The following is a 22,304-nucleotide window of genomic DNA, read 5'->3' as shown; positions in this document are numbered from 1 at the left end:
TAAGTCCACGAAATACTTGAAGATTCTGATATGCAGTTGAGTATTTGTTATGAAGCATTGTCTGCCTTAGGGAAGTGGAAAGTCGGTGGGAAAGGGATTGATAAACCTGGAAAAATGAGAAAGGATTGCCAATTATAGATTTTGCTTTGTGGTTCTTTGAGACTCAGTTGGTTTGAAGACACAGAGAATTCAAGATGATTGAAATAAACTTGTGTAATTGTTTAATTGAGCCTCGTTGTTTTCCAGGTAATGAAATTGAAACCTGGGCGAAATAAGTGTAAGCTTCAGTTCATTAAAGAGAGACAACTTAATACACATCTGGCCAGACCATAATTGGGTAACTTTTTAATTGATTGATTTCTTTAGCCACAGCTTTAATTCTTGCCGTGGAAACCTTGAAGGCCACCATATGCTTCAATGCTTTCCAGCATCAGTTTTATACATTTACATAGTACAAACACAAATGGAAATAAAATATTTGGATCAAAAATCATGTTTATTTAACTTTTAATTTGTAAATTTTTTGCTTTCTCCCAAATAGTGTATAATGGTGGCAGCACATTCTTAAAAAAACAAGCAAAAAAGATCAATTTGCTTTCCTCCTGAGAATTTCCTGGCACCCAAGTGAGAGAAGTGGAGAATCTGGGTGCTCCTGGCTTCGGATGGTCTCAGCTTTGTAGCCATTTGGGAAGTGAATCAGCAGATAGAAGATCTTGGTCTCTCCTTCTCTCTGTGTATTACATTTGAAATAAAAATAAACCAATCTAAAAATATATGTACTTCCTCATATAAAATTCTACAATAGCAGATTAAACTCAGAACTTAGTTTTCTGTATGTTTATTTTGCTTCATTTTGTTTTATCAAAGACCTGATTAATACTCAGTTACTCAAAACGTACCATGGGCTGCTTATGTGTAAGATAAATAAGTCAAGAGGAAGGATAACATTGCCCTTTTAAGGAGGCAAGGGATCCATGGCGAGGGGCAAACTGAACTGCAGTGATTACCCATGGAGTTTATCAGAGAGGCAATTGTGGTGAGATTGGAGATGGTCACATTGCAGCATTTTGAGGATTTTCAAAGTGTAAATCAGCGGAGTGAAGGACAATCTGAAATCCCAAGAGACGGAAGACAGGGCACACCAAATAAGAAAGTTAAAGAATATTCTCTCCTCCCTGAAGTAAAGTCTGTCTGAGGGTATGAAGAAAAACGAGACAGGTGAGCATTTTTGGACAGATTGTGAGACAAGAGTTGTGTTTTGAGCGCCAGTTATGCGCACTGGGGATGGGCATTCATTGCTTGAGCAAAGTGTTAGAGATAATCTGAATTTGTGTCTTAATATATAATGTTATCAAATGCAAGACTTTCGAAAAATGTTTGGATTTTTAGAGTCTTAATTTCTTTCATTGTAAAATCAAATTAATAAAAATTTTCTAGATTTTTTTATGACAATTGAGTAGGTCTTCTAATTAGGCTAAGTCTTGGAAACATCAATCACAGTTTAAATTTTTATATTAATCATGTTGGCGCATGATTTTTATTGCCTTTTTAAGAAATTATTCATATCAGAATATTATGAACACAGCATATCTTTATTAACCAATCATCACCCTTCTACTTTCAGTGCCAATACTTTGTTCCTGAGTGTACATCCATTGGCATTGAATTTCAATTTGACTCTAGTCAGTTCTTCTCTACATTTTAGAAATAAAAATCTGTCATAGTTTGACTTTATGGGGTTTTGAAATGAAAGGTTAAGTGATAAAACTTTTCAATGAAAATAGAATGAAATATGCACATAATTTTGTTGTTGCAGATAAGGAAAGCCATTGACCCAAATGATAGATAAAAGTAATTACTTTATAAGATTTTTTCCCTGTAACAAATATATTTCCTCGTTGACTTCTTGGTGCCTAAAATCCCACAAGTTGCCATGGACACAGTAGCCATATATTGATTCAAGAATGATTTCCATAGCAATATTTTATGGAAGGGGCAATACAGGAATTAACCAGTGAACACGCCAAAAGTTTGTGTATCATCTCATCTCAATTGATCACTCTCCACTAACATCATGGATGTCCTTCAAAAAGAAACAGAGACAAAATAAGGACTATAGTAGATGCTATTGCTCCTTTTTCATTATTGGCAAATAAAATATCCACGACGGAATTAAAATGAGTATCATATAAAATATAATTTTATAGTTGCAAATACCTTCAATTTTACAGTTGAGGAAACTTAAGCAGAATGGGAAGTTACAGCCTGGGTTTTGAACTCTGATGCTGGGACTCTACATTTAATATTTTAGCCATCTTGGTATATGCCATGATTACTTCTTTCGCCAAGACAAATATAGAGTACATGAGGAGGTACACATGCATTTAATGCCTTTTCATCTGTATTTACCATTGAGGTTTTCCGTGTGTGTGTGTGTGTGTGTGTGTGTGTGTGTGTGTGTATTGCCTTTAGGTATTGCTAATGAACGGTAGGATTTACGGCATAAATGATTGTCTAAGAGAAATAAAGAGACTCAAATATGGAAGGGCAATTGATTCTGGCCAATGTTATCTAAACCTCTTGCAACTGTAATCAAGAAACAGAATATTATTTATCTACTCCCTGGCGTAGTATGAGATGAAGCTAGAGACTATGATGTCTAACACAGTATGGTGAAAGTGACACTGGGAACCCAACAAGTATGTTGGGAAGCCTAATATGCAGATGATTATCATGGGCAGGTGCTTTAATGGAAACTTTCAGCTGCTAGGTAATACTCAGCATCAAATTATAGTCGTGTAAGAGGGCTATCTTTAATGTGAAAGCTGGTAATCCTGATTACTCAACCCCAGCCATTGTCTGACTACAAACACACGAGAATCCCTACACAAAAACCATCCAGCTGAGTTCAATCAACCCATAGCATAACAGGGATACTAAGAAATTGCTGTTTTAAGCTGTTGAGTTCGGGTGTGGCTGTAAAACAGAAATAGATAACAAAAATGCTAATGCTACAATATGAGACAGTAATCCATAGAAAATAAAGTTAGCATACAGTTGCTCACAGAAGTTTCTTAGGACCGTTTGCATTTCTCTGATACATGTGGTAACTTCTCCTGCAATTTTATTTGAATTTCTTTTTTTTTCTTTTTAGTCTGATCAAAGGGATTTTGTATTTAGTTGTCTTCCTAAAAATACCGTTTTACTTTGTAAATCCTTTGTAGTTTTTATTATTTCCATTTCATTTATTTCCACTCTTACATCTTACTTCTTCCTACGATTTTTTTTTTAGTTTGGTTTGTTCTTGTTTTTCTGAGTTCTTGAGATGCATTCTTAGAATGCTTGAGAAATTTTTATTTTTTAAATTGAAGTACTTATTGAAATATATTTCTCTAATACTGCCTTTGCTATATCCAACAGATTTTGATATGTGGCTTTTCTATTTGTTGCAAAACTTTTTAACATTTCTCTTTTAATTTCTTTGTTGATTCACAAGTTTTTAGAAGCATGTTGTTCAATTTCTATGTATTTTTACAATTCTCTATTGTTTTTCTTGTTGTTGATTTCTAGATTTATTCCTTTTTGTCCAGGAAAGATACATGATATAATTTCCATATTTTAAAATTATTGAGAGATGATTTTCACCCTAATGTGTTATTGACCCTAAGAAATATTCTTTGTGATTTTGAGAAGAATGTGTATTTTTAAGTTGATGCATAAAATATCCTGTAACTGTTAGATCCATTTGCTCTACAATCTGATCCAATTCTGATATGAGTTGTTGCTTTTCTGTGTGGATTTTTTTTTGCCTACTAATGGTAATGGGGTGTGGAAATTATGGTAGTGCAGATTATTCTTTTATGTCTAATCATAATTATTTTCCTGCTTATTCTTTCCTTCCATTTTTTTATGGATCTATTTATTTCAGAGTTACAGAGAAAGAAATAGGGAGAGAAATCAGTCAGCTCTCTTAGCATCTAAGTGACCCCAAAGGCCAAGACTGGGTCAGGCAGAAGCCAGGAGCCTCATGCAGGTCTCCCACATGGGCGGCACTTACACTGCAATATACTGCTTTTACTGGGCCATGAGCAGAGAGTGGCATCCAAAGTGACGGGCTTGTTTCACCCACGGCAGTTCCACCTGTCAAGTCACGATCCCCATCCATTGCGTATCTTACACTACTGATTAATTTATCAACACACTATGTCCTTTATGGTCTCTTGCAAAAATTAAACATTTTTTTAAATTTAAAGTCGGCTTGATCTGATATGGGTAAAGCTATTCCAGTTGCATGGTATATGGCTTTTTACCTTTCTCTTTCAGTGTTTAAGTTTCTGGAGGCAATTTCTTGTAGGGTCATTTTTTTTCCTAAAGCTGTTTAGCCACTAGGTATCATTTACTACAGTATTTAATCCATATATGTTGGAGACTAATATTGATGCAGAAGTGCCCCTGGAATTTTATGCATTGGTTACTGATTATATCTGCTCTGTTCATGGCATTTGTTCTATCATGTATTTTTGTTATGGCTACATCCAATGTAATATTTCTTGCATAACAAGTCTGGTGGTGATGAAAATCTCATTTTTTGCTTTTCAGGGAAATATTCCATTTCTTATTCCTCTCTAAAGAATAGCTTCAGTGGATATATTTTTCTTGGCTGAAAGTACTTTTTGCTCAAGACCTAAGATGCATGAGCCCTCTCCCTTATTGCCTGTGCAGTTTCTACTAAGAAGTCTACTGTGGTTCTACTGAGGCTTTGGGTGATTGTTTGTTTTTTAATGGGTAACTCAGTGTTTTTCTGGCTTTAAAATTATCTTCTCATACTTAGCTTTCAACAATTTAACTATAATTTGTCTTTTAGAAAATCTTTCTTAAATAAATCTGGTTTATAACTTTTTCAAGGCTTGTAAAATTTTCAGCTATTATTTGATTCAGTGAGATCTCAAGGCCCTTTTCGTCGTTTCCTCTTTTATGCACTCTTATATTACATTAGCATTTTCTCAATGCCATCCGTATGTCACATATACCTTCTTCATCCTTTACCTTTTCTGGCTGGTTTATTTAAAAAATATATATCTTCAATATCAGAGATTCTTTCCTCAATGATCTATTCTGTTGTCAAGGGTCCCCTGTACATAGATACAGGAGCATCTTCCAGGTCTCCCATGCAAGTGCAACGTCCCCAGGCGTTGGGCCATCCTCCACTGCTTTCCCAGGCCACAAGCAAGGAGCTGGATGGGAAGTGGATCAACCAGGATACAAATCGGTGTCCATCTAAGATCCAGTGCATGCAAGCTGAGGACTTTAACCATTAGGCTACCACGTCAGGCCCAGTACATCTCTTAAAAACAAGAATGTGTGTATTATCTCATTCTTGTAACTTTTACTCCTGCATAGAGTTTAATAAAATTGAAAAATAGGAGCTGGCGCCATGGCATAATAGATTAAACTTCAATCTCATATGAGTACCAGTTCATGCCCTCATTGCATCACTTCTGAAAGCAGCAGAGGAGAGCTCAAGTCCATGTGCCCTGCACTCACATAATAAACCATGAGAAACTCGTGGCCACTGGGTTCAGACCCGCTTAGCTCTGGCTGTTGTGGTCACCTGTGGAGTGAACCAGCAAATGGAAGGCCTCTCTCTCTCTCTGTCTGTCCTTTTCCCTGTAACTTTACCTTTCAAATAAAAATAAATAAACAGTTTTTAAAAAGCAGAGGTATTGTAGAGAGGCAATTGGTAACAATAGCATAGGCAGTTCTGATTTTCTAAGTAAGGTATTACCGGAACACACATGTACACATAGGTTTAAATACTGTCTACGACTGCTTTTATACTACAGTTGTGGAGCTTGTATTTCCCAAAGACACTGGTTCATAAAGCCTTAAATGCTTACTGTCTGGCCCTTACAGAATGGCTGGCTCCCAGATCTAGAGGCACGGTTTAATAAATCCCATCAGACCAGTTGAAAATAATCAGGTAGTTTGTTGATCTAGATTGATTATTTATTTGCGATTATAGAGGTCAGAGGTCACACTCCCCTTTTTTATTCTTAGGTATGAAATAGACATTAGCCATGCAATCCTTATTCATAAGAAATTGAAAGTAAAATGAGGCAGAACAAAATCTAAACAAATGAAATGCTTCGGGTGTATACAAAAGATTGAGAGCTTAGTGTAATTGATGAATTTTCATAGAATTCTTATTTCATGATTACAAAACCCCTTATATAAATGTATTGTCTGACCTGTTAAGATCATCTCAAAGCATTTTATTTTTCCATTCCACTTCCTGCAAATGGTCTTTTCAATTTTGATTTTGGAAACTATCCCTAACTAGTACCTTTAAACTAGTGAGTTTGCGATAAATGGCACACACACCAAATTGTGTCAATAAAGGGGATGTTCTCACATTGCAATGAATTTTGTTAACTCTGAACAATGGATAAATGACTCATCTAGTCTGTGTAAATGACCTGTTTACTGTTATCTGCACACAGTAATTTACTGGAGGAAATTGGATTTTGCTAGCTTATACTTCCTGCTTTGTTCACTTTGTGCTTCTTCCATCCTTTATTTGGATTCATAAATGAGTCAATCTTACTTCAACACAAAGCTTTTAAAGTCGAATAGTTTATAAGGAACTTTTTAAAAAAATGATAGTATGAAATTAAAATAGATAACTTGCTCTTGAGAGTATTCTTATAAGCCTATGAAATTGCAGATAAGTAAAATACTTAGAAAATATTTTAGCAATATTGTGCCACTCAGAAGAGCTACTACATAGAATAACACTTCTAAATTTTTAATTTCATCACAGTGCACTCCATAAAGTAAAATACGTTGTGCTGGATACTGAAAATGTGTTTCATGTGGTCAATATCTTTCTTTTCATGAAAAGCTGGACCAAATACCCAAGTATGCATGCTGCCTATTGTTACTAAAGATGTGAACAAAGGTAGGCCTTCCCATCAAGTTCTAATATTGAACTTAATGAAACAAATAATCAATAAATCAAGAAGCATTTGCAAAGCATTTATGTAACATGTCACCTTGACTTGGGTTTTCTGCAAGTCAGGAGACCATGACAATACTCACTGTTTAAAACATCGTAATTAGTTTGAGGACAAGGTTGATTTGATATAGATAGAAAACTGAAATGTTGAAAAACATAGAACTTATTTTAAATGGATTTTATCTAGTATTTTATTTTTCGGTTCTCCTAGGAGACTAGCCCTTCACTCAGTACTTTGAAAAGCTAAATAAGTTTTTGCAAGTAAAATATTTGCCAAGTACAAATTAGAGGAAATATGGATTGAATTTTGATAAGGAAATTGTCAATGAAAATACAAATTTTCAGCTTACACAACAAGGATGGGATGAATTAGGTCAGGATATTTTGAGCCAGGTATTCCAGAAGGTTCATAAAGTGGGAAAAGCAAACCAAATACATAGAGATAAGAAATAAGAAACAAGGAGACAAAAATAATCTGATTTGCATATTCATCCATTGAAAAACTGAAGTCAAATTTTCATACACAACAAAATCCAGGGAAGATAATTAGATTGACACACGGAATAATAATTAGCATTGGCACGTCTCTAGTAGAGGTTGGTTAGATGTTAAATGAGTATTCTGTTTACAGTAACAATTATCCCAACAAAGCAGGACTCATAATAAATTTTAAATCTGGTCCAGGATGTATTTCGTATGGTAATTAGGTTTCTTTTTATGAATTATAATGCAGTGACAACTTGCTAACTTTATTAATAAAGTTTTACTATCTCCAAATTATTTTCAAATTATACTCATTATACTTAACTAAAGCCATGGATGTTAGGCGCAGCAGATAAGAAGCACCTGGGGACCCACAGCTCCTGTTAAGTGCTTAGGTTCAAATCCAGATCCTGCATTGTAAGATTTCTGCTAATACACACTGTAGGAGGGAAACACAACAGCTTAGTTGGTTGGATTCCTGTCACCCACATGAGCACAACACACTGAGTTCCAGACTCACTTTTGACCTATTCCTTCCCTGAATGTTAAGGGTGTTTGGAAAATAAATCCATCCTCTTTACGCTAATCTACTCTATTGATAAACAATGTTAAAGTCTTGAAAATATTCTAGCACCCATCTGGAAGTGATCTTCAGCAATAGTGAGGCACAAACAATTTATTAAAGATGAACTAGTGAAATCTGTACGAAAAACTTTCTTAGAATCTAATTGAACTGATGAAGAACACAGGTGAGCAAGGGCTCCTTGTTGAGCTGCTACAGAGATGCTTCTTAGCAGAAAGACAGATTTGGAATTAAAAGTGGATACAGTCCAGAATTTGATCCCAGGAGCACGTGGTTAGAAGAATGGATAGTAAATTCTACTCCGTGTAATCAAGGAAACCGCAATCAGAGGGGTGTAAGTCATCTTTGATAACTCAATAGGCACCAGACCAATTCCCCTTTTACTCTTTTATCAGAAACAATATCCTGTTTTGCATATTTCAGAAAGTTAAGGTTACCTCGTGCGATATAACTCTACCAAAATAATACTCTTCCCCACCCACTCTTTCACACACGATTTGCACGTGCATGCATGCATGCGGAGATCATTTCCCCAAGAAAGAAGAATCAAGAGCAACTTTTCTCCAGGACCAATATTTCCACTCTTGTTTTTAGGCCAGTTGTTTTACACAAGTAAGTTTGTTCCAAGTCTCATTTACTTGGTGCTTATATAATTCACATTGCTCCATTTTGAAAGTCATTTCCCAAGATCTGATTGTCCCTCTAAGTACCTTCACATCTTCCAGCTTTCTTTTATACTTTTATTGCCTTCAAGATCAACTATCACTCCTTATCTCTAATTCCTTAGCTGCTATTCCATCCTAACCTCCTTAACCTTGTAATTTGATTTCAGTGCCCACCTGTCTAGGACAAATATATTCACTAAGGCTGCCAATATCTTCCTCATTGTCTAATTAGGCAATTACTTATTTACTTGGCACCCTAGCGAATGTAGCATAATTGGCTGTTTGGACTCAAATTTACATTCGTGTCTTAAATTCTATACCTCTGCACATTCCTCACACTTGTTAATTTCTCATAGTGTTCAATATTAATGCCCATTATGAAATATTTTTCATTATATCATTTCTTCTATTCCATGCTCTGAACTATAAAATCCCTGTAGAAAAATCTTATCTCTCCTCTGTTTTTAATGATCCTGCTGCTGACAGATAAACATTTAATAAACATAACTTTGTGGCATGAAGAGTTTTCAAAGTGACCACCACTTATATGACAACTGTAAGAGGGGCATGATTTTACAGTTCCTCTCATACACATATTTAAGCAAGATTTAACTGCACATAGGTATAATCAGTGAAAGTACCTCTGTTAGTACAGACTAGCTTTTCTTTTTTATAGTTTGGATTACTCAGTATACTTGTGTTTATGCATGTGTATGTCAGTGTGTGTGTGTGTGTGTGTGTGTGTGTGTGCGTTTAACTTCTTTCGCTCAGTGAGGTCATTGTGATATTCATCTACGCCATCGATGCTAGTGAGTTTAACAGTATTTTGCTAATGATACAATGAATGATTTTTCCATTTTACTGATGAATATTGGTGTTTTCAGTTTTGAACTAGCAACGATCATGAGCCATAAACATTCTTGCACATATCTTATAATGCCTATGGTTAGCAATAAATATTAGAAATGAGATATGTTCAAAACGTTCAGGAATTATGGCACCAATTTGTGTCCATCTGCTTCACCTCCTGTCCAGCTCCCTGCTTATGGCCTGGGGAAGCAGTGGAGGATGACCCCAAACCCTTGGGACCCTGCGCCTGTGTTAGAGACCTGAAAGAAGCTCCCGGCTTCTGGCTTCAGATCAACTGAGCTCTGGCCATTGCAATCAATTGGGGAGTGAACCTGTGGATGGAAGATCATTCTCTCTCTCTCTCTCCTTCTCTGCCTTTCTAATAAAAAATCTAAAACTTCGTGAAAATTGTGATTAGATAGATTTATCTTCATTTTTTTTATTTGTAAGAGTTTACCAAAGCTTTGGAAAGACTTGTATATTTAATTTTTATGATAACTCATTTTAAATTTACATTATAGCTAAATGTTTATTGCTACTTTAAATAAAGAATTCAATAAAAAATCTAGAATGTTCATAGTTTAGCAGAAATATAGGCAAAGGCCATAAAATGATCAAATGAAATGATATTTATTTTACTCATGTGTACTAACTTTTAGAACAGTCACAGATTATCAAAACATCAATTTTAACAATTTGGCATGACTTACAATGAAGCTTGACAATACTATCAGCTTCAGAATTGATGTAGACATTTCTTCATTAGTTTCATTTGTTTTTTTAAATTTAGCTCCTACATATAAAACTTGAAGTATTTGACTTTATGTGTTTAATTTACTCACTGAACATGATAACTTCCAGTTGCAACTATTTTGATGCTAATTATTGAATTTCATTTTTTATTTCTATTTTTTGTAATATGGTTTCCTAGTCTCAGGGATTTCCCTTTTCACCCTCCTCATCTACCGTTTTCCTCCCCACTGTCCCAACTATGTTATTACAATAGTATAGTCTTTCGTTAATAACCACAAGTTTACATCCTGCTATTTAAGTGTATTATGACCTTGTAGATATAAATGATTGTGAAAAGTTCAATTCATATTAGTACATCTTTTGATTTCCGGTTTCCGAAGTAATCATCATTTTGCTCCATGCATTTTCATCTAAATTTTTTTTCTGGGACCAGTAGCTCAGAAGAATGAAATGACTGAGGTTAATAAAGTCTCCTAAAACACAGCCAGCAATAAAGGAGAGAAATAAAAATTAAAGACTTCTATCCTGGAGGCCACTCCCATTATTTCTATTCAGTGTGCTTGCAGAATGAACAAGCTATGGAGATCAAGCTAGCCTATTCAGTTAAGGTAACTGACATGTTACCTCATCTTTTGCAGCCTTTGTACAACCTGTGAAGAAGCTGCCTAAGTGTACTTTGCTTAATGATGGATGGCCAAATGTAGGCATTTCAACATCACAGTAAATAAATATGATCAACAACTATTCTACGTGAAACTAACAAATGCCAAAACTATGAGTAAGTACAGACTTTTAGTTGGAAAGCCCGTGATTGATTCTGCTTTGTTTCCTCTGTGCAACTACAAATATTTAAGTATCTGCAGTCTTGAGCAGCATTTGGGATAGAAATTTGGATGCTTGTGTGTTGTGGTTTTAAACAATCATGTTGACAAATGACTATCTGGATGGTTTGAATCAATGCATTGTGTACATACATGTAATGGATATAAACATCATTGTCTATAGATAGCAAATTCATACTTACTTACACATCAAAATTTACAAATCCCTAGACAACTTCATCTTTTGATCATCAAATTATCTTTTCTCCTTGACAAATCTGCTCTCCTAAAAAAAAAATGTTTCCAAAAGTGACGCAATTTCAAAGAATAAAAGGAAATCTGCAGCAATCTCATCTCGTCCTTCGCCATCTGCCTGCCAGTTTAGTTAGACATCATGAACAGAAATACTGACCTGTTGTCTGCAAGAGGACCCTGTAATGGCCATCATTCCTTTGCATTTTGCATGCTGATTGTGTACTTTCTGTGGCTGGCTGGTTTGGGAACTCAGATACATGGGTGAAAATTATGATTATTGTATGAAAACTAAGCTCCTACATTTCGCTGTCTTAACTTTCATGTGACCATGAAAGACATTTGCAAAGTTTGACAAAACATTGACGACTCTCAGTAAGAATAATGTGCAGATTCAAATGGAGCCTGGCTTTCCAGTAAATCAGAATTGTAGCTTAGCTGTGCCAAGCCTTTTCCTCATATTTGCAGCAGAACACTGCCATCAAGTGTGAAGTTGTAGAGGTGATTTCCATAGGCAGTTGCAGTAAAGATGTGGTAATATCAGGATCTTCTGGAAGCCTGTATAGCAGAAATATTTGTTTTCAATTTTGTGACAAGTTTTGAAGAAATTCAACATTTTTCCAACAATTTCCCAATAATACTACCTTTTAACTTTTATTTCAAAAGAAAAATACATAATATTGATGTCAGGGAAGAAATATAGACTAAGACTTTGCTATTTATCCAGGTGTTGGAACAAGGAGCCAGGGGAACAACTGGTCACCCCAACAGTTGTTTGCATTCACATAGCATTTAAATAACTGACAAAGATATCTTAAAGATATTAAAAAGAAAACTACCAGGAAATAAATCAATGGCAAATGACAGAAACCAGGTATAGTGTCACAGGATCTAGCACATTTTTAAATAAAAATAAAGATTTTAATCTCATAGAGGACAATTTGCATAAGACAAGTTGGGATATTAATTGATGATACGATCAGTTTTGCCTGTCAATTACATGTATTGAAAAGGTTGCACTTTTGCAAATTTCAGTTGAATGTTAATTTGGCAATATAAGACGTTTCTTACGTAAGAAATAAAACTTTTACTGCAGTGGCTAACAGATGATAAACTATACTCCATTGCCTTATGATAAGTAAGTAAAAATATTCAGATTACAGAAAAGGCCAGATAACTTTAATTACTTTCTCAAGTGCACATTAGAATTGTTTAAGATGACCATGATTTAATTCCACGACATAATCATTCTACTCCATATTCTTTTAAAATCCTTTATAATAATATAAAAGATCATTAAAGTGATTGGTTTGCTGTAAGAGTAGCAGTCTTTAAAGATGGGGTGTTGATTTTGACATGGGCGTTGCTTATGGAATCAATGATCATTTTTTCATTTATGTTTAATATTTATACACATACCTCTTGAGTGCTTTTAAAAATACTCTCAAGTAATCCTGCCTATAAATTATCTTTACCAACTAATACATTCTAATTATTCCCACATTTCCTTTTGGGCACTATTCAGTTTATTAATTATATTTCTCTTATATATTGAGAAGTTTTACTTAATCACCTTATGAATATCAGTCTAACTTATTTGCAAGTTACTTGAGAAAAGAAAGTGAGTCTCACTAAAATGACCATCCACAATTCATTATTATCTAGAGCCCAGACACCCTGGATTGTGAAATCGCTATTGAAGAGCTTTCTGTATGAACTAATATTTAAGTTCTGATGATTGACAGCAGTTAGGCATGACAGAAATGTTCACAAAACTATGATTTTTAAGAATTAGTCCTGCTAATGAGCCATATCAAAATCTGTTTGCATAAAAATACCATGTAAGGATTATAAGAGAAATTATTTCTATGTGCTATTGTTTGAGAAATGAGAAGTGAAAATTGAAGTAGCATCTAAGAAATCATTTTTTATCTAGTGTAGTGACAACTTGATAAGTAGTGTCTTTTAAGAGGAGAGTAGGTAGGTCTGAGGTAAGTGGCTCAACATAGAATTTTCTGTTTTCTCATTGGTAAGGTGAAATGGGAAGTATTCTTTGTAACCACTGACCTCAGTTTCCACATCTGTAGAATTTGGAGATTACATTGCCCAACATACCTAATGGGAGGTGAAAAATAAATGGAAAGTAAGATGAAAGGTATTATAAACCCATGCCTACAAAAGAGCAATATTCATTAAAAAAAAATTATGTTCTTAAAAGCACATGCCTGCCAGCAGGAATGGCCAGCTTCTGTTCACCTGCTGATTGATGCTGCTGGTTTTGTCACTCGGCAACTGCTCTGGATTCTGAAGTAGCTATTCTACAGGAATTTCAGTCCATAGCCCTGCCAGCACTCTATTCACTGATGAAGTGGCTCTTGAGCTCTGTGGGCTAAGAATTGCTGTTCCATTGTACCCTATGTGTGATCTAGCACATATGTAACAACAAAAAATGTTGGATCAAAGATACTCATAAATAAATTGAGTGGAAAAAAAATTTAGAAACGACAAAGTTAATCACCTTGGAAATATCTTAGGAATGTCATTTGCCCATCATACACAATGGCATATTTCACATTCAATGTAAATACCTGTGTATGTTGAATTGTGTGTTTAATTGGCACAGTCTTTTGCAATGTGCTAATAAAACTGAGTGCTGCTGATGAAATGAATTCAAAAGATTAACACCTATTCTGTAGAACCATGGGCATTTTTGGAATAAGATTCAAAATGCTGTATTAATTGATTAATTGCTGCTTAAGCTTGTCTTTTTTCCTAGGGGACCATGAATTGTGATATAGCAGCTAAAGGACAATCTTTGAAATAGCCACTTCCGATCCTGCCATATCACTACCTAATGCTGCGTGGACGTTCAGAGAGAGTTTAGAATGAAGGTGTGATGAATCCAAGAGGAAAGTTACTATAAAGCCAGTCACTTCCTTGCCTAAACTTTATTTTTCTCTATGTACAAAAGAGTGACAAAACACAGAAGTTGAGTTTGATGAGAGACAGTGCTCTTGTGGAAATCCGAGACTAATTAGCAATATGCCAGAAGTTCTAGTCACTATTGCCAGTAGTCGTTGGATTGCCAGTAGCTACTTAGAGGAGAATTAGGTCCTGGATAGTCAAGTGGAATCCCCAAGACTTGTCTGGATGAGAAGAGACGTCTCACTTCCTTCTCTATAACTTAACCTTATCCCCATTGAAAACTACCTCCATCTGCTTCTGTGTATATGCAAACCTGATGTATCCTGCTCCAATCCATTGACCAGAATTATTCTTCAGCATCGACAGTCCATCCACCTGAAGTCCTCTGTGTCCGTCTTAGAAAGTACGTACCTGTTGTATGTGTTGAACGTCAGCTAGTTAATCTGCGTGCTGATGGCACTTAGATTCCCTTGCCTTTGATCATTGCAAACAACCTGTTCCTTCTTGTGTGATTTCTTCCTGAGTGCCTTGATAGGTACTTGCTAACTTTTGGATAACTTTTCTACCTCATGTTATTTCCTGGAAAGCTCACATTCTTGTTTACAGCACTTTTTGAAATAAAAGTATAAGTAGAGAGTGACATAAATTTTATTAATAGGTTGACAGATAGTGCACTTACTTACTTATAGCAAGAATATTCCCTAATATCTATGACCACTCCGCTCCTACTGATAATTTCCATCCTCTAACTACCTTTATTTATTTTTTTTTAATATTTACTTATTTTTACTGGAAAGTCAAACATACAAAAAAGAGGACACACAAAGGATGATCTTCCATACACTGGTTCACCCCCCACCTCCAGGGGCTATAACGGCCAGAGTGAGCCAATCTGAAGCCAGGAGCCAGGAACTAAGAGCCTCTTCTGGGTCTCCCACGTGGGTGCAAGGTCCTGAAGCTTTGAGCCATCCTGACTACTTTCCCAGGCCACAAGCAGGGAGCTGCATTGGAAGTGGGGATGCCAGGATTAGAATCAGCACCCATATGGGATCTCAGCGTGTGCAAAGAGAGAATCTTAGCCACTAGGCTACTGAGCTGGGCCCAAAACACCTTTACTTTTACAATCTATATAATTCACTTGCCACATAACAAAGATTCCACTTTGGACTTTGTATTCTCATCTATTACGATAGTCTGTATGCTAATTGTAAAAATGATCTCTATTTGAAACACTGAGAAAGTTTCAGAACTTCCTTCCACTGATTTGATGGGCCATGCTGCACCAAGAAGCCTGAAACTCATTCATTCATGCCTTCTACATGGGTATATATGCTAGATGTAGGGTATTTGAGCCATCTCCATCTATTTTCCTGGGCACATTAGCAGAGAACATAATCTGAAGCAGAGAAGCTGTAATACAATCCCAAGCTCCAATTGGATGTCAAAGATACAAAAATAGCTTAATGCACTGCACTACAACGCTAGGCCCTGAATCCCTGAATTCTAGATTATTAAAGCACAAATAATATATTTCATAATTCATTCCATATCACAATGATTTTCAAAACATTGTTCAGTTTATATGCAATAAACATAGATAATATTTATGTTAAAAATACTTCTCTGAAAATTTTCTTAAATTCTACCTCTTTCACTATGTGTTCCCATAGTTGTTGTACTCATTTGTGATTTAATTTTTCACACTTCTCCACAAACAAAAGTAGCTCCGATTGGATAATCTTGCTGAAAACAATTACCGACAGTTGAAAATGGAAATGATTAGAAGTTTGTTTATTTGAGTCAGATATGTTGATTACTTTATTACCCAGATTGGCCAAATGATTAGTTTCATCATCTTGACAATATCAGCCTCTAAAATGACTCATCTTGGAGTGCTGACTTCCACGACCCTGAAAAGCATTAATCCAGCTTCTGCATATAGAAGTGATGTGAGCTGAGACTTAAGTCTGTACTACCACAATCAACTAGAAAACTTGAGATGCTCCAATAATTCTGTGTAGAACTGTTTTAATTTCCTGTACCTTTTTAATGTGCTTTTTTTTTTAATGCACGTAAAAGTCATGGAACACACACAGAGATAAGGAAGCCTTCCAAATGGCACAAACGGTTAAGGGTAAAGCTTTCCCCAGGTCAATCAGATCGCACCCACAGCTCTCACACCTCAGAATTTAGACTGCAGGGTTGAGACTCATCCTAAGTTACAGTTGCATAATTTCTGGTTTGTTTTTTGTTGTTGTTGTTTTAAACCCAATGCTGATTCAGACCTTGCATTAATCTGTGTGGGCAGGAGTGGAAAAGAAAGTTGGGATAGTTTCTTTTCTTCTAAAATGATGTGCTCAAATCTTACATCTGCCAGAAGTTTGGCCTCAGAAGGGACCGTTGAAACAATTCTAAACTTTAATTTCAAATATTTATTTGAAACTTAGCTATGACATGATTCCTCAGGAGTGCAAGCCACCTGCCAAGTTTGATCTGTTTTTGTTCAGCGGTCTTTAACTTACTGCGAAGAAAGTTCTTACTTTCAATAAGATGGGGAAAAAATTCACTTTTTTCCTATTGGATTATGACTTCAAAACAAATATGAATGCGCTGCATGACAAAATAAATAAGCAAAAATGAAGCATAATTAAGTAAGTTTATAATACATGCATTTGGAAAAGTGAAATATCAGTGTTGGAATAAAAATATCACTCTCCCTCATCAGTCACAGGTGATTCACACAATGCCAATAATCGACTGTTCAATATCTGGTGCTATTTGGGGATGACCAGTTTGCTAATTAATACGGATACATCTTTGAGAAATACACTTTAATTCAAAAAAGTAAATAATGAAAATGTGTACATCATCTTTAAAACATTGTTTCACATATAGCCATTATCTACGAAGAAGCAAATCAAAAATCCACTATTGTATATTCATGTTATTCACTAAGTGACCTTGTGCATTGGAATCCACATTTGTGAATCTGCTTAACCCTTATGGCTCTTGAAAAAAATTAAAGATAGTGAATGACTTTTTTCTCCTCCACCATTTTTTTTTCTCATTCTGTGAATGAATAACCAAGTTCAGCTGGTTGATTAGATACATAATTAGAGAGACTGAAAAATCATTCCACGAGAGCCTGTAACTATGTCCAAGTTGAAACCACAGCTATGTAGGTACTGAAATTTGTCAAAACACCCAGAGAATAAGTTTTTTGCCTCGTTGTCCACATGTCAACACACTTACGCTATTCAGTACATGGAGACACTACCCTAGTGTTTAGATGAACAGGCAAATCCATCAGATGCTTCTTAGAAAAAAACTCACTTGTCCTGCAATGAAGACCGAAGCTTTCTGAAGTCATGAATCACCTTTCTACCTATGCTTTAAAAATTGTCTCTTCCCAACTTCTGATTCAACAGAAGAGAATGTTGAACATGACTCACTAGCTCTGACATTATCAGAAATAAATATTGCAAATCTCAGACGCTTCTCTGGAAAGTGAGAGACGTTTATTTTGCAAAAATGCGGTGATTCCTGTCTCTATTATTCAAAATGATTGATGTAAATGTAATCATCCTGTCTCTTAGATATTGGTAAAATAAAGTGACAGCTGTTGGCTCTTGCGGTAAGAGACCATCTGTACTGGTATGCTTGGAGGAACTGAAAGGACGGAATTTTCACAGCATGAGATAAAAGATGACAATTAGCCAGTTAGATTATGAAGTATATGTCTAAACCAGAAAATTCAGGTCTCATATTTTACTTCAAGTCATACATTATCTAAATGAGTTTCCAGAATCAGAATTTTTTTTAAAAAGCCAAAATTAAAAATGTTCAAGTTCACGTTGTTCAATGTTCACGTTGTCTGTATTGGCTTGGGCTGCTGTGCCACTGGTATCCCACATACATGCTTGTTCCTGCTCTGGTTGCTTGACTGCAGGTCCGGCTTCCCTGCTAAGGGTCATGGAAAAGTAATCTCGGGTGGCCCAAGTGTTCGGGCTCTCACTGCACATGTAGGAGATTCTGATGAAGTTTTCGGCTTCAGCGTGGTGCCATGCCGGCAGTTGCACCTCTGTGAAGAGTGAACCAGCACGTGGGAAAACTTTCTCTTCCCCTCTCTCCATTTCTCTGTAACTTTTGCTTTAAAATGAGTAAATGTAAAAAATTCAGATTTTTTCATCACATATAGTCACACTGCAATTATTCTGCACCTTACCACCATGATTGCTACGCTGTGTTCTGGATCCTGAGTTGAAGCCTGCCTCGTCTAGAGCCACCTGATCTAACTTTGGAATGCTTCGTTGTCCTCTCATTCACTCATTGTCCTCTTGCTTCATTTTCCTCCTCACTGGATGAACATGCAATGCATACACTGTGCCAATGCTAAGCTATGTGAGAAGGCTCTAAAGATAAAAAGGAACACACAACCCTTTTCAGAAAGGCACAAAAATATTCAACAAATACATAATAAGTCCATTGCAGAAGAGTTGTGGAATGAATATTTTCTTACTCCCTGAATCCATGAGCCCATTGCATCAGATTTAACCTTACTCTTTTTCTGCTAAAGTTGTATTAGAGGAAGAACCACCAGTCTCTTGGCTATCCCTTCCTTGGTGGGCATTGGGGGAATCACTAATCTACGCAGGAGCCTAGGGGCACTTGTCCTTGATCGGAGTCACTGAGGGTGTCAAACAGCAGCTCAGGTTTGACACTCACATATGCTCTACCTCTCAATCACTTTTCCTCTCTCTTTCCTTCCTTTTCCTCTCTGCCAAGAAGGTGCGGTGTCATGCTTCCCTCTGAAAGAGCTTATTTGCTTCTTTTTCATTTCTAAATCTTTTTTTGAGCTAACACTTTTAGTTTCCTTGAAAAAGACTTAAATATCCACTAAATGAACAGTTCAACAAGAACAAAGATCATAGATCTGTGCCAATTATGTAAGAGGTATAAACAGTAAATTTTTAAAAGTTGTCAATTTAGCTCTTGTTTGCAAAACTTTAGGACAATCACATGTCTACGTTATGTTCATATTAACACTCATCCAAATGCAAGGGGAATATCAGAGAAAGCTGTGGCTTCATTATACAGAATGGATATTATCCAGTGATGACATTATTAACTCCAAATCAGTTTTATAGTTTTATTAGTAGTTTAGTAGTAATCAGCTTAGAAATTCTTTTTAAAATATAAACCAATTCAAAATATTTGGTAAATTACTTGTGAATGTTATAGAAGAAACAAAGCATTATCTAGTAAAATGACAAGTGAAGAGGGTCTGAAATAAAAGGCATATTATGAATAGACAGAAATGCAGAACAAAGATAAAAAAAATAGCTATAACTCAAGATTGAGTACATTCCAGTCTATTGAAATAAAGATCTACGCTTTATGATATCGCTGTTATTATAATTTCACCTGTACACATTTATGTCTATGAAAGATAAAGGTAAAATAATTGTAGTTCTTCCACTCACATTTTATACATATTCTCCCACTTTCTGATAAATGTTATTTGGAATTTATCTCTTTACAAATGCAATGTAGTAAAAGAATAAAATTGATTAATATATAGCTTCTCTTCCTCTTTTGCTGTGTCCGTGAACATTCTGCACAGTCTAGCATGCTCCAAGCCAGAATTTTAGGGCATTGGTTACTATCCTAACATTTAGAAATATCAGGGCAAGGTTTCCCTGGAAACCACATGCACGTAAAAACCATGCAGAGCAGACTTGGTTTCAGCTCTGCTTGCACGGTGTATTGAAGAGAAATCACCCAGGCTTACATCTTTTGGAAGTGAGCTTGAGGGAAGAAAGCTTTGGCTTTATCTTACTGGGATTCTACAAGGAGTAAACCAATCAATGGGTTTTAGTTATTGGGTAATAGATCTACTTAATGTCTGAAGTCACACATTGATCTGTAAATGCATTTAAAAACCTACCTTTCTTTCTATTCTTCCTTGTGTGGCGGTAATGACAGAAGACAGTGTGGAAGGATACCATAGGTGGCCTTGGTGTCTCTGTTAGAAACAGAGCAAATGGAGACTTCCAGAAAGGAGAAGAAAAGAAGTATATGTGGGGTTTATCAGGTTGTTCAGTTGGGAAGAAGGTATCCATCAACCATCTTTTACTACTAAAAAGAATGGGAGACACACACTTTATGTACCAATAATTTTATATGAATGTATTCCAATCATAGTAGCATGCCTTTCTATTAACTCAGCATTCAAAGTAGAGTCACTTGATTGAATGAATGTCAAAAGACCTTGGGGATTGTGTCTTGGGAGGAAATCTGCAAAGCCATGCTACTCATTGCCAAGGCAATTGTAGGGAGCTGTAATTTCCACAGGTAACAACAATATGAGACCTGGTGGCACTTTTATCACTGCCAGCTATGAATCTATGCAAATCAGCACTAGCTGAAGTTGGACTGTGATACAGTCAATAACCTTCAATTGTTTGCAAGTATCAGAGTTACCTCAGGGCTGATTAATACAGTTAATACTATTAGTATTATTTTATTTGAACTTTCCAGCTAAAAAAAATTTCTACCGAAGTAAACCTCTTATCTCTGCAAAGTGTTTGGCCTATGGTTTTTGTGTTACAATAACATAGACTGCATCAAAAAAAAAAAAAAAGAAAATTGAATATTGAAGAAAAAGATTGTGTCACATTACATTCCAGTAAATAGTTGAACAGCTGGTCAAGAAGGAGAAGATATAAGAATAATTGATAGAGAAGAAAGAATATTATGATCACTATGGTTTATAGGTACAATGAAGACTGTACATTAACACTAAAGTATCAGTTGTTCATAGATTTTGTGACCAACTGCCATCTTTGATGATATAGGGATTTTGGTTAAGTTCAGCAGAGGTCATCAATATCTGTAAATAATGTGAGGATTGAACTAGTTGGGGCCAGTTTTATGTTATCACTTCAAGTCTTTAACTTTTACTTCAGTCATTGATTTAATAATAGATTTTATGTAATCTTCAACAAATTCCACACACAACTCAAAGTCCTTAAATTCTACTTTTCCTTTGGCACAGAGATTCAAGTAATCTGTCTAGAAAGACACCCACAGAAACCCACTCTGGCTTCATGCAAGAGCATTGTCAAAGCACGGATGCTAATCTCTTAACGCAGAGTTTGAATTCAGAGATGGTGAATCAAAGCTTCCTGCTTTTTATCTTCCTAGACCAAACAACTTCAGACACACTTCTTGAATTTCTTGGATCCTGTATTATAAGATATCACCACTTGGGTGATGACTAACTCTTCCAGGTAATCTTGCACTGACTTTTTCTATCTTCCTGTGGATTCTACCATTTATAATTTTTGCTTTCTTCATGGAAACATCAGCTTGTCTCAAACTTTTCTTTGCATAGAGCATTGAAACTTTCATCTCAGCTCTGCTTTCTTTTTTTTTTTTTTTAAGATTTTTTTTTTTCCATTGGAAAGCCAGATATACAGAGAGGAGAAGAGACAGAGAGGAAGACCTTCCATCTGATGATTTACTCCCCAAGCGGCCGCAACAACTGGAGTTGAGCCAGTCCAAAGCCAGGAGCCTCTTCTGGGTCTCCCAAGTGGGTTCAGGGTCCCAAAGCCTTGGGCCATCCTCAGCTGCTTTCCCAGGCCACAAGCAGGGAGCTGGATGGGAAGTGGAGCTGCTGGGATTAGAACTGGTGCACATATGGGATCCTGGGCATGCAAGGCAAGGACTTTAACCACTATCTATCACGCCGGGTCCCTCAACTCTGCTTGGAAGAGAGTTTTGGTAAAGTTATTCAGAAATGAGAACACATTTCACCCCAAAATTGAAACCCAGTGAATGAATGTTTACTTCATCTAGCAATCATCAAATCTGTGGGAACTAGGAACTTCCAATCTCTTGGATTTTCTAAAAATACAAAAGATACCATATGGATGCATATTGTTCACTGAAAGAGT

Source organism: Ochotona curzoniae, unplaced genomic scaffold (assembly GCF_017591425.1).
Source record: "Ochotona curzoniae isolate NIBS_2020 unplaced genomic scaffold, NIBS_Ocur_1.0 contig_43, whole genome shotgun sequence".
Taxonomy (NCBI): domain Eukaryota; kingdom Metazoa; phylum Chordata; class Mammalia; order Lagomorpha; family Ochotonidae; genus Ochotona; species Ochotona curzoniae.
Note: the sequence above shows the minus strand (reverse complement) of the source record.